General features: G+C 50.1%; 1 long non-coding RNA gene across 1 annotated transcript in view; it reads left to right on the top strand.

Moving 5' to 3' along the window:
• Window positions 1-4,868, top strand: part of LOC125612749 — a 13,023-nt gene extending 8,155 nt beyond the window's left edge. The window contains exons 2-3 of the long non-coding RNA XR_007343224.1: window positions 3,198-3,204; window positions 4,858-4,868. This is a non-coding gene — a long non-coding RNA (uncharacterized LOC125612749). The remainder of the gene's footprint in view (window positions 1-3,197; window positions 3,205-4,857) is intronic.
• The last annotated feature ends 5,674 nt before the right edge of the window (window positions 4,869-10,542 follow it).

The following is a 10,542-nucleotide window of genomic DNA, read 5'->3' as shown; positions in this document are numbered from 1 at the left end:
CCCCACCCAGCAGTCCATCTCCTCTCTCCGCTGCCTTTGGAGGGTGTTTTACTTGTCTTGATTTCAGGAATTGGCGAGGATGATTCTAGGCATGGATGACTCTGGATGTATCCCACTTAGGGTCCACCTGGCTTTTCAACATGTAGGTTTATATCTCTTGACACTCCCAGCCATGGTTTCTCTGAACGCCCCCAGTTGCACCTCTTTCCTTCACACTGGGCCTCCAGTCACAGAGTTTTTTCATACGGTCCCATGAGTACCTTAGGCTTCGTTCCTTTTTATTTTTCCATTTATTTTCTCCCTTTTCTTCAGATTGGGTAGTCTGGATCTTCAAGGTCATGATTCTTTGTTCTTTTTATTTTCCTATTGAGTCCATCCAGTGAGGGTTTTTTATTATTATTATTATTCATTTTGGTTATTGTGTTTTTCAGCTCTAAAAATTTCATTTGGTTCTTCTTTGGTGCTTCTATTTATTTACTGAGATTTCTGTTTCTGTGCCGAGAACGTATTCACTGACGTCAAGCATTTTTGCAATTGCTTATGTACGATGGCCTTTTTAGGATGGCTGCTTCAGCGACTTTGTCAGGGATTCTAATCAGTGTCATCTCAGTGCAGTCTGTTGTCTTTTTCATTCAAATGGAGATCTTCTTGGTTCTTGGCATGGTGAGTGATTTTTAAAAAGTTGAAACCTAAGCCAGGCACAGTGAGTGGCCCATGCCTGTAATCCCGGGGAGGCTGAGGCAGGAGGATCGAGAGTTCAACACCAGCCTCAGCAACTGTGAGGCGCTAAGCAACTCAGTGAGACCCTGTCTCTAAGTTAAATTCGAAATAGGGCTGGGGATGTGGCTCAGTGGTCGAGGGTCCCTGAGTTCAATTCCCAGTACCAAAAAAAAAAAAAAAAAAATTGAAACCTAGACATTTGGGTGTAGTGCTGTGAGAATCTAGATCTTACTTAACTCTTGTGTTTTACCAGGAATTCTTTAACATAATTTCCTGCCCTAGCAGGTAGGAAAATGCTGCCTTTTACTGCTAGGTGAAGATGGACTTCTGGGCTCTCCGCTTGACCTCCCCTGCCACTGGTCGGGGCACTCCTTGTTATTGCTGGGTGGACGTGGATGTTCTAGCACACTCTGCGAGGCCACAGAGACACCAGCCTGGCTGTGAAGGGCAAGGGAGCTCGTTTTTCTCTGCAGATTGCCTCCACTGACACTGGGTGGGGGTGGCCTTGTGACTGCTGCTCCATAGTTCAAGTTCTAATTCCCACTGGCCGTCCTCTGCACCACCCCACTTAGGAGAGTGACCTCATAATCCCGGCATGGCAGTGGAAGTCCAGGCTCCTTGGACAGATTCCACCAAAACACGCGGTGAGAGGGCAGGGAGACTTGTGATTGCACGTCTTATCTCCCCACCGGCCTGCTGACAGCACCCCAGGGTGTGGGGCGGGGGTGAGTGTGGAGTCAGACTCTGGGTTCCAGCCCCACGAGGGACAAGTGCGGCACTTGCTCGGCTGGAGTTGAGTGGCTGCACTCTGGAGCTGGGCTGGGTTGCTCTTTCCAAGCTCCTTTAATCAGAGGGAGCAGGGCTTCCTGAGAACTCTCTTTGTCTGCACCCACTGGTGTTGTTTCCAGGTTACAAGCTTTTGCACTGTGTTTTCTAGAACATAGGAGGCAAAACGAAAGCCAGGCAACCCACTATCAAGTCTTGACCTCTCTCTGCCTGACACAGTCTTCTTACACTTGTTTCAGAGTTATTATCTAGAGTGTTTAGTTGTGCCCAGTGGATAGCAAGGCTCTTTGTTTTGTTTTTGTTGTTATTGTTTTTTCGGGGGAGGAGTACCAGGTATTGAACTCAGGGCCCTTGACCACTAAACCACATCCCAGCCCTATTTTGCATTTTATCTAGAGGCAGGGTCTCATTGAGTTGCTTAGCACCTTACTTTTGCTGAGGCTGGCTTTGAACTCACGATCCTCCTACCTCTGCCTCCCGTAATGCAGAGATTACAGGCGTGTGCCACCACGCCCAGCTATGTTCTGTTTTTTTCTTTTTAATATTTATTTATTTATTTTTAGTTGTAGGTGGACAAGATCTTTACTTCATTTTTATGTGGTGCTAGGCAAGCACTCTACCACTGAGCCACAACCCCAGCCCTATGTTCTGTTTTTAAACTCAACAGCATGAACTGTATATCTTTTTCCATGTCAATGTAAGTCCACATATGAAGTTCAGTTAAATGCATATCCCCTAATTTGCTTGATTAGTACCTATTAATGGCCAGTGTGATTTTTTTCTGAATAATCTCCCAAAACAATCACATTTATATATGTTTGTGTGCTTTATTCTAATAATAAATTGCATTTTGTAGAATACCAGGCAGCGGGTAAGCAAATTTTGAAGACTTTCAATTTTTTAGAAAGCCTGTGGGTTTACACTAGATGCAAAGGACCCATATCCCCACCTTTACCAGCTCTGGGTCTTGGGCCCATAGGGCTTCTGAAGATCAGGTTAGCCCTGTAGCTACGCCTCCCTCTTTTCCCTTCAACCCCCGCTTGCTTCTCATGGGTCCAGTGTACACCCAGGCTGGCTGGAGACTTGGCCTCCTGGCACAAACGCCAACCTGCACTCCGTGGGGTGGCCGCCTAGTTGCTTTGCTTGCCACGGAGACAGTTGAGGGAAGGAGAAGGAAGGATCTGCAGAGTGCTGGAGTCCAGAGGCTCCCCGCCCCTCCCCAGAGTCTGTGCCTGTCCAATCCCAGGCCTTCTCAGGGCGTAGCAGGGGTGGGATCTCTGCCTGCTCTTCCTCAGAGCCTGAAGAGCAAAATGCAAGGATCCTGACTTCCCAAATTTCCAGTTCTCACCACACTAGCGACTTACTGATGAGAATTCAGTCTAGTTTTTAAAATGTGAGATTCTGTTGTGTTTTGAATGTGGTTTGTCCCCACCCAAACTCATGTTGAGGCCTAGTCCCCAGTGGGATGGTGCTGAGAAAGAGACACGTAGGAGACATCTGGGGCCATCTGGGAGGGACTGACTTTGTTCTTGGGAAAATGGATTCGTTTTTGCCAGAGTGGGTTATTATAAAGGGGGTCAGCTCCTTTGTCCCATTTGTCCTCTGGGAAGTAAGAAGATGACAAGGCCTTCCCAGTCTCCAGAACCGCAGCAAAAATAAAACTTTGCTCTTTATAAATTATCCAGTCTCAGGTGTTCTGTTCTAACAACAGAGAATGGGCTAAAACAAATATTATATAAAAGACCTTTTAAAATATATGATTTTATGCACCCCTAGGGGACTAAGTTAATCATAGTTATTTAAAATTCTCCCTGTGTGTGGGCTGGGTGGGGCTCAGTAGTAGAGTACTTGCCTAGCATGTGTGAGGCTCTGGGTTTGATCTCAGGCACAACAACAAACAACAATTCTGCCTTTGCTATGCCTTCTGATGTCTATCAGCATTGTCTGATGATAAACTTCTGCCTGTAACTTAAGGTCCTCTCTGCTCTTCACTTCAGTGAAGCCTGCTGGGTCCTGAGGAGAAATGGTAGATTCTCAGAGAAAAGTTTTCATGTGCTAAAAAACATTCCAGTTTTGACTGACATCTCTGACACACACCGAGATGGAGAAACCCCTCCCTCTTTAACCTTGAGCGACATGTTTCAGATCCTAAATATTTAATTCCCTTTTGCAAACCTCCTCAGAATTCCTTCCCCGAAACCAACCTGGAGCTGTGTTCTACAATCCCCAAGGGGCCTTGGGGGAATCAGTGTGACATCAGGTCCAGGGGAGCAAGGCCCCACTCATGGCTAAGCTATTGGGGCCTTTGTATTCCGTCTCATCCTCCAAAGTTTTGCTCCAGGTCCTCGAGTTCCCCTCTCTCCCCAGGGCAACGTGGGCATGTCATGACAAGTAAACGGCACCTGTTGTCCTGCCTTGGCTTGCTACCAGTGAAAGGGCCAGCCATGTATCCTGGCTCTTGATCGACGAGCTCTTACTAGTACAGGAGGCTTCTCCGTATTGCAGACCTCCATCTAATCAAGCACTCAAGCCACAGACCCTCAGGCCTTCTGCTGCCTCCTGTCTGCAAAGTGATGGGTGCCAATCCAGAGACCCCAGAGCCTGTGGGTGAGACCTTTGCTTGAGCAGCAAGGGAGGACCAGGGCCCGTCCCCCAGGAGGGGTTCAGTTTACACATGGAGGATGACACCATGCTCACCTGCCTCTTCCTTCTGAAGAGCATTCACCCTCTGGCCTCACTAAGATGCCGCTCTAAAGTATCCTCAGTACTGCGCCGGGGTCATTTCCTCAGTGGCTGAGAACCTCCTGCCTCTGAAGCCTCGCGACACATTGTGCACACATTCTACCTCCTCGGTTGCGATTATTTCCGCCCACATCTTATCTCTGCCACTAGGCTGTGAACAATTTAGGGGAGAGAATCCAACCCCTCCCACCTCCTCCACCTCCTCTACACACATCTAACACTGAGGTGCACGTGGCAAGACAGAAGCCAGGGACAGAGCTAGTGGCCCACAGATACACAGCCAGACGAGACAGATCCTTCCGTAAGATGAACGAACACCCCAGACCTCTGGAAGCATTAGTGTCTTAACCCAGAAGAAGGGATTTCCAATGGCTGGATTCCCGGACTCCCGGGCCAGGAGCAGAGGCTGCAGGTGATTAGGTCAAAGGCTTTTCCCGCAGTGTCCCCAGCAATACCTGCCCTATCCAGGTATGTTCTCTTCCCATGTATCCCTTTCCATTTTCCCTAGGAAGTGTGTGCTCTCACACCACTGGCTCTTTCTTCGGGAAGAGAAGCAAAAGGATCCTTGAATTCACCAAGAAGGCCTTTTAAATACATCAACCAATCCAGGCCCATCAGGAAGATGATGGCTCTTTGCCCCTGTAATGAGTGAGGTGAGGCCAGGATGAATTTAAACGCTGATCATGACCTGGCGCTTTTTATTATCTCCTCAATCCCAAGGAAGTCATGGACCTTCCAAGGCTCCCGACTGTTCTCACGGTATCTCTGCTGCAGATAGAAGGGTAGAAGGGTAGAAGACGTAGCTGGGAAATGGAGCACGGGCCCCATGGGGCAAAACAGAAGTCAGGTGTCTTGGGGAGTGTGCTAAGAGCTCAGCCCCAGGGCTCCCAGCATGCCACAGCTCCCAGGGGGATGGGACACCAGCTCGTTCCAGGGCTCCTGCAGCAGACCCTTCTGTCCAGCTGCCAGGTGCGTCACTGCCCACCTAGGCATCTGGGGTTCTTTTTTTTTTTTTTTTTTTTTTTTTTTTNATTGTCACATACAATACTTTTGTGTGGGGGGGGGGGGGCTGGGGATTGAACCCAGGGCCTTGTGCATGGGAGGCAAGCACTCTGTCTACAACATTTTGATGTTGCCATGGGTAAATGCATGATCAGTGAGTCTGTATTTTGGAAGCCTGTTTTTCTGCTCATATTTCATAGAAGTGTCAGTCTGAGATGGATTATGGAGGGAGGATTGGTTACTACCGTGCCCAAGCATTGCTTCTAAAGGCTGCGAGAGGCTCAGAGATCGAGAACCTTGGGGACTCGAAGGACAGGAGGGACAACCTTGTGTAAGGAAGACGGTCTCTGTCTCTCTGCCTCTCCTCCCCACCCTCAGGACTACCAGTTTGGAAGTTCTTGAGTGACTCAGGACACACCATTCTAAGAAAGGTGTTTAGAGGAAAACTTACAGACATGCTAAGATCCTTTGGGGAGATTTTCCCAAGCACTGGGCAACCAGGAGGCTTCACCTGTGTTTAGCATTCCCAGGGCAGAGCGAGGGTAGAGAAGTGCCATCTGTGCAGATGTCACAAGGCAAGGCCAAGTGTGGGAAGGTAGGAAGAGGCCGAAGGGGAGCTCAGCACCCTGGGAGCAGAAGGCTGTCCTCTGGCAGGTGAGCCGGGTGGGTCTCCCACGGCTTCCCAGTGACCCCCTCAGACCACCACAATGAAAAATCCTTTTACAAACTTCCTATGCCGCTTCTTTCCTGTGCCTCTTGGCCAGTTTGGGAGATTTTCCAGCCCCGTGAGCCGTGGACATAGAGATCATCTGCATGTGTCTTTCGAGTCCTGACCCTCCGTCCTCCACCCCCAGTCATCAGGCTGTGGGCAGTGCTGACTATTCGGCGGTCATCGGAGTGCTGGTGCGAGGTCCCCAGGGCAGACTTTCTGCAGGCAAGCAGGAGAGCCCGCTGTGCACGGGAGCCACAGGGGACAAGTCAGCTAGGAGAAAGCCCAATCCAGAGAGTGGCAAGCAGCAGGAGAAAATCGGAGAGGGCAGAGACAGAGTGTAATGGGCAGGCTGGTGGCACCTAGCCCCCCAGCACGGCTCCTCCTGTGATGGCTCTTCAGATGCACACGAAAAATGTGATACAGAGGAAGAGTGTTTAGAACCGGAAAGCGTTCTTCCCAGAGAACCAAACATCGGTGCTTGAGAAAAAGCCATGCTTTGCAAAAGTGTGAGGCATGGTCACATCTGGCCATGACCCCAGGTCAGAGATCTGCTAGGAACAGTGTCCTGGAGAAAAACTGGTGGACGCCCAAGGGCAGGCCCAGCCCGAGCCTGAGGGTGCCGAGGCCTCACCAGTGGGCGGGCACCCACGCGTGTTCGTCTGACCGTGTTTACTCTGCTGTGGGAACCCCATTAGTTCCGGGGCTTCAGGGGAACTTTGTGTCTTTGGCTCAAACCTCTTGGTGATGCCTGCTGCCTGCAGGGTGGCGTTTCTCCATGACCACTGGGCAGTGACTGAGGGTGAGGTCTGCCAGAGGCCTTGAGATGTAGCCCTCAGGGTGCCAAAATAAGCAGGCAGGGTCTACCAGGCTGTAGCCATGTGATGTTGTGTTCAGGAAGAGGACAAATGCCCCTGCCCACTTCCATGTCCCACCATGTCACCTAGACCCCAAAGCAGCACAGCTTGTACTCCTGAGGTTATCAGAATCCCTTGGAAAACAGTTCCCTCAGCTCCATGGAGCTGCCTCACTAGACTGGGGCTCCAATCTGGTGACAAGGCAGGGTTAGATAGCCAACACCATCCTGTCACACAGCCACTCACAGCCCTTCTTGCGGATGTGTGCATGCAAATCAACACCTGCAGGCTGACACCTCTCTGGCTCAACAGGTACACCCACCCCTTTGTCCTCTCTATATTACTGGCTCTGGCTATGTGACAGCAAAACCTTCCATTTCACATCAGTTTACAAATCAGCCTGTATTAGTTATCTGCAACTGCTATAACAAATTACCACAAACTTGGTGGCTTAAAACAATACACATGTATCCTCTTACAATTCACAATTTTGGAAGTCAGAAGTGCAAAATCAATTACTTTTTTCTTTTCTTTCTTCTTCTTCTTTTTTTTGTACTAGGGATTAAACCCAGGGCCTCACACATGCTAGGCAAGTGCTCACCACTGAGCTATACCCGAGTCCCAAAATCAGTTTCACTAAGCTAAACTTACGGTGTCAGAAGGGCTGGTTCCTGCTGAAGACTCTAGGGGAGAATATGTTCCTTGGCTCTTGTACTCCCCAGCTGGTGACCCCATCACTGCAATATGATTCTGCCTCCTCCTGCCTCCCTCTTATAAAGATCTCTGTGTGTACATCAGGCCTGTCTGGTGACCCAAAATAATCTTCCTTTCTCAAGACTCTTGACTTAATCACATCTGCAGTGTCCTGTTGATTGTATGTCACAGGTTCTGGGAATTAGGATTCAGCTACTTTGGGGGCCATTATTCTGCTGACCACATGTCCCCACTCATCCCCTCATTCCATGGCTCCCTGAGGATGAGAAGCTGAGACTCAGAAAGGTTAGGCTATTTGCCAAAAGTCACCTAGCTAGAAAGTGTGTGTGTGGGGGGGAGCAGGGTGGGATGCAGAGCTGGGTGGTCCTAACAGAGCAAGAGGAGCCCCAGGTGCCCCTCCCTGCCCTTGCTACCGGCCACTGTGGGAGGCCTTTGTTCCTGCTGCATTCTCCAGGGGTTGGCTCTGAGTGTGTCAGCACAAAAGGAACACCTGCAGGCTGTCCTAGTTCAAGAAGTGACCCACATTAGAAGAAAAGAGCCAGGCAGGCCACAGCTGGGTCCCCTTTTCCCTCCCTGTGCCAGCCTTTATGGCAGGCAGTCCAAGGGTTGCCAACAGCAAGCTCACGTGTGGTTTCGTCAATGATTTTCTCAATTAACCCACGAGTTAATGACCTTCTTGCTACTTCAGGAGGTGTCCCAGATCCCTGGAACCCTCCACCTTGACCCAACAGCCTGAAAAGGGGGAAACAATGGGGACTTATCTTTCTGGCACCAACACCCCCTCCCCCCCAAAACGATCACTATTCCCTAGTTTTAATAAGGCACTGCTGATCCACCTTCAGCCGGCTTTGGAAGGTGCGCACGGCCTCACGCACTTCCTGGGTGCCTCAAAGGACCCAGAACCAACAGTGCACCTGCCGGGAATAAACCGCTCCTGCCACAGTAAGATCCAAGTGAGTCAGGCAGAGCTTGGGCAGCGGAGCATGAATTAAAGAAAAGCTACTCATGGTGCCCCAGCCTCCCTGCGGCCTTTCTGGAGCACTAAGGACGGCCCCCTGCTCCCAGCTGCCACCCTCTCCAGCACCCTGGGCCTGGCTTCCTGACTGTTCATGACGCTGCACCAGAAGTTTCCCTCTCCCTAAGGAAGCCCAGGAGCAGATCAGGCTCCTCTTGATGGGTGAGAAATGGGTCAGCGGATGGTGTCACCGGCGGCTGAGAAACCAGGAAACCCTGGTGGAATGAAGGTTGAAGCCATTTTGCTTGAACTCAACCCAGAGCTGAGATTGACTTGATTGTCTCAAATGTGGCGGGTGAAGGGCCTTGACCAGTGGAAGGCACCTCACTCCTCACTCTGCAGGTGGGGAGATAAACTGCCCATTTTAGACCCATCGTTTCATATTATATATATATATATATATAATTTTTTTTAAGAGAGAGAGAATTTCTTGATATTTATTTTTTAGTTTTTGGTGGACAAAACATCTTTATTTTTTATGTGGTGCTGAGGATCAAACCCAGCGCCCCGCGCATGCCAGGCGAGTGCGCTACCGCTTGAGCCACATCCCCAGCCCCCATATTAAATATATTTTAAACACATATATTTAATGGGATCATTTTATGTACTGTAAAAATTGTTTTCTTCTTCCAATTATTCTAGTGTGGTATACTCTGGAGATAACACCAAGGGTTAACTAGAAATGATTCAACAATAGCTTTTTAATAATTGCCTGGTGCACAGACATACCCCATTCTGTCTAATTCCTGCTGTTAGGCATCTGGATCATTCTGATGTTTTATATTATAAACAACACTACAAGGATATCTTTGTAGCCAAATGGTTGACTTTCTTTGTTTTTATATAAAAACATCCCTAAAGTGAATTTGCTTGATCAAAAGGACATGAACTTCAGTCATCTCTTGGATCATAAATCACCCCAAAATCCAGTGAGTTAGGATGATGATGAGTTCTCTCTTATGATTCTGGGCATTGGCTTGAGAATCCACTCCAGGGTTTCTCGGGGAATCACTAGGAGGCTTTGTTCCGTGGAGGGGGCTGGCGTGGAAGGTTCCAGATGGCCCTACTCACAGGTGTGCCAGTTGGTGCTGGCAGTCAGTGAGGCCCTTGGTTCTCCTCCATGTGACCTTTCAGCCTCCAGCAGGCATGGTGTTGTCACGGGGCACCCCGAGGACAGGCCCTGAACGCCTGAACGCGTGTGCTGATACTTCTGCCGAGTTCTTCTGGCCAAAACAAGCCCCAGGGCCACCCCAGGTTCAAGAAGTAGACTCCATCTGTTTACACTGGTGTGGTTCACCTGAGGCCATTACCACCATGATCCACCTCAGAAGTCACCATCCTAAGCCCTTTTCTAAGGTGTTGCCACCCACAATGGCCCCAGCATGGCAGTATCATCTCAGATGCCACCAGCCAGCGTCCTTTGGGCATTTTTACTCTAAAGCAGCTGGTGCAACTACTTCTGGAATACGTGAGAGCAGAGAGGCTTTCTGTCCCCTGAGTGGTCACAGTCACACCCCTGGGATGAAAGGGTCATTCAGGGAAGTGGAGGGGCAGAGCAGGGGCAGAGCTCTACACCTCTCCTAGACTGACCGTTTCACAGCAGCCCCGCGGCCCTCCCTCCTGCCCGAAGGCCCACCCGTGTCTGGATCCTCACAAAAACCTCCCAGCTGCCTGCTCCCCTCTGCCCTTTCCACTCTTCTTTCCCACATGTCACTTGGAATGACTTCTAAAATGCAAGTTACTTCACGGCAGATGCAGGCTTAAAGCTCCTGAAGATTCCTCACGGTTCTCAAGAAGGAGGTCAAATCCCTCCTGTAGATAATACCCCCAGCGCCACCTGCACTGCCAGCTGGGCTCCCTGCTCGTGGGCTCTGACCACACAGGCCTCCTTCCACGTGTTCTGTCTCCCCTGAGTAAGCTGCCACCCAGGCTGGCTTCCATGCCTGGGCGCCCAGTTCCCCGCCCTTCCTCGCTCTCCCTCCCTCTCCCCCTCCCTC

Source organism: Marmota marmota, unplaced genomic scaffold (assembly GCF_001458135.2).
Source record: "Marmota marmota marmota unplaced genomic scaffold, marMar, whole genome shotgun sequence".
Classification (NCBI taxonomy): domain Eukaryota; kingdom Metazoa; phylum Chordata; class Mammalia; order Rodentia; family Sciuridae; genus Marmota; species Marmota marmota.
The sequence above is the reverse complement of the archived record's forward strand: the minus strand, read 5'-3'. Positions and strand labels throughout refer to the sequence as shown.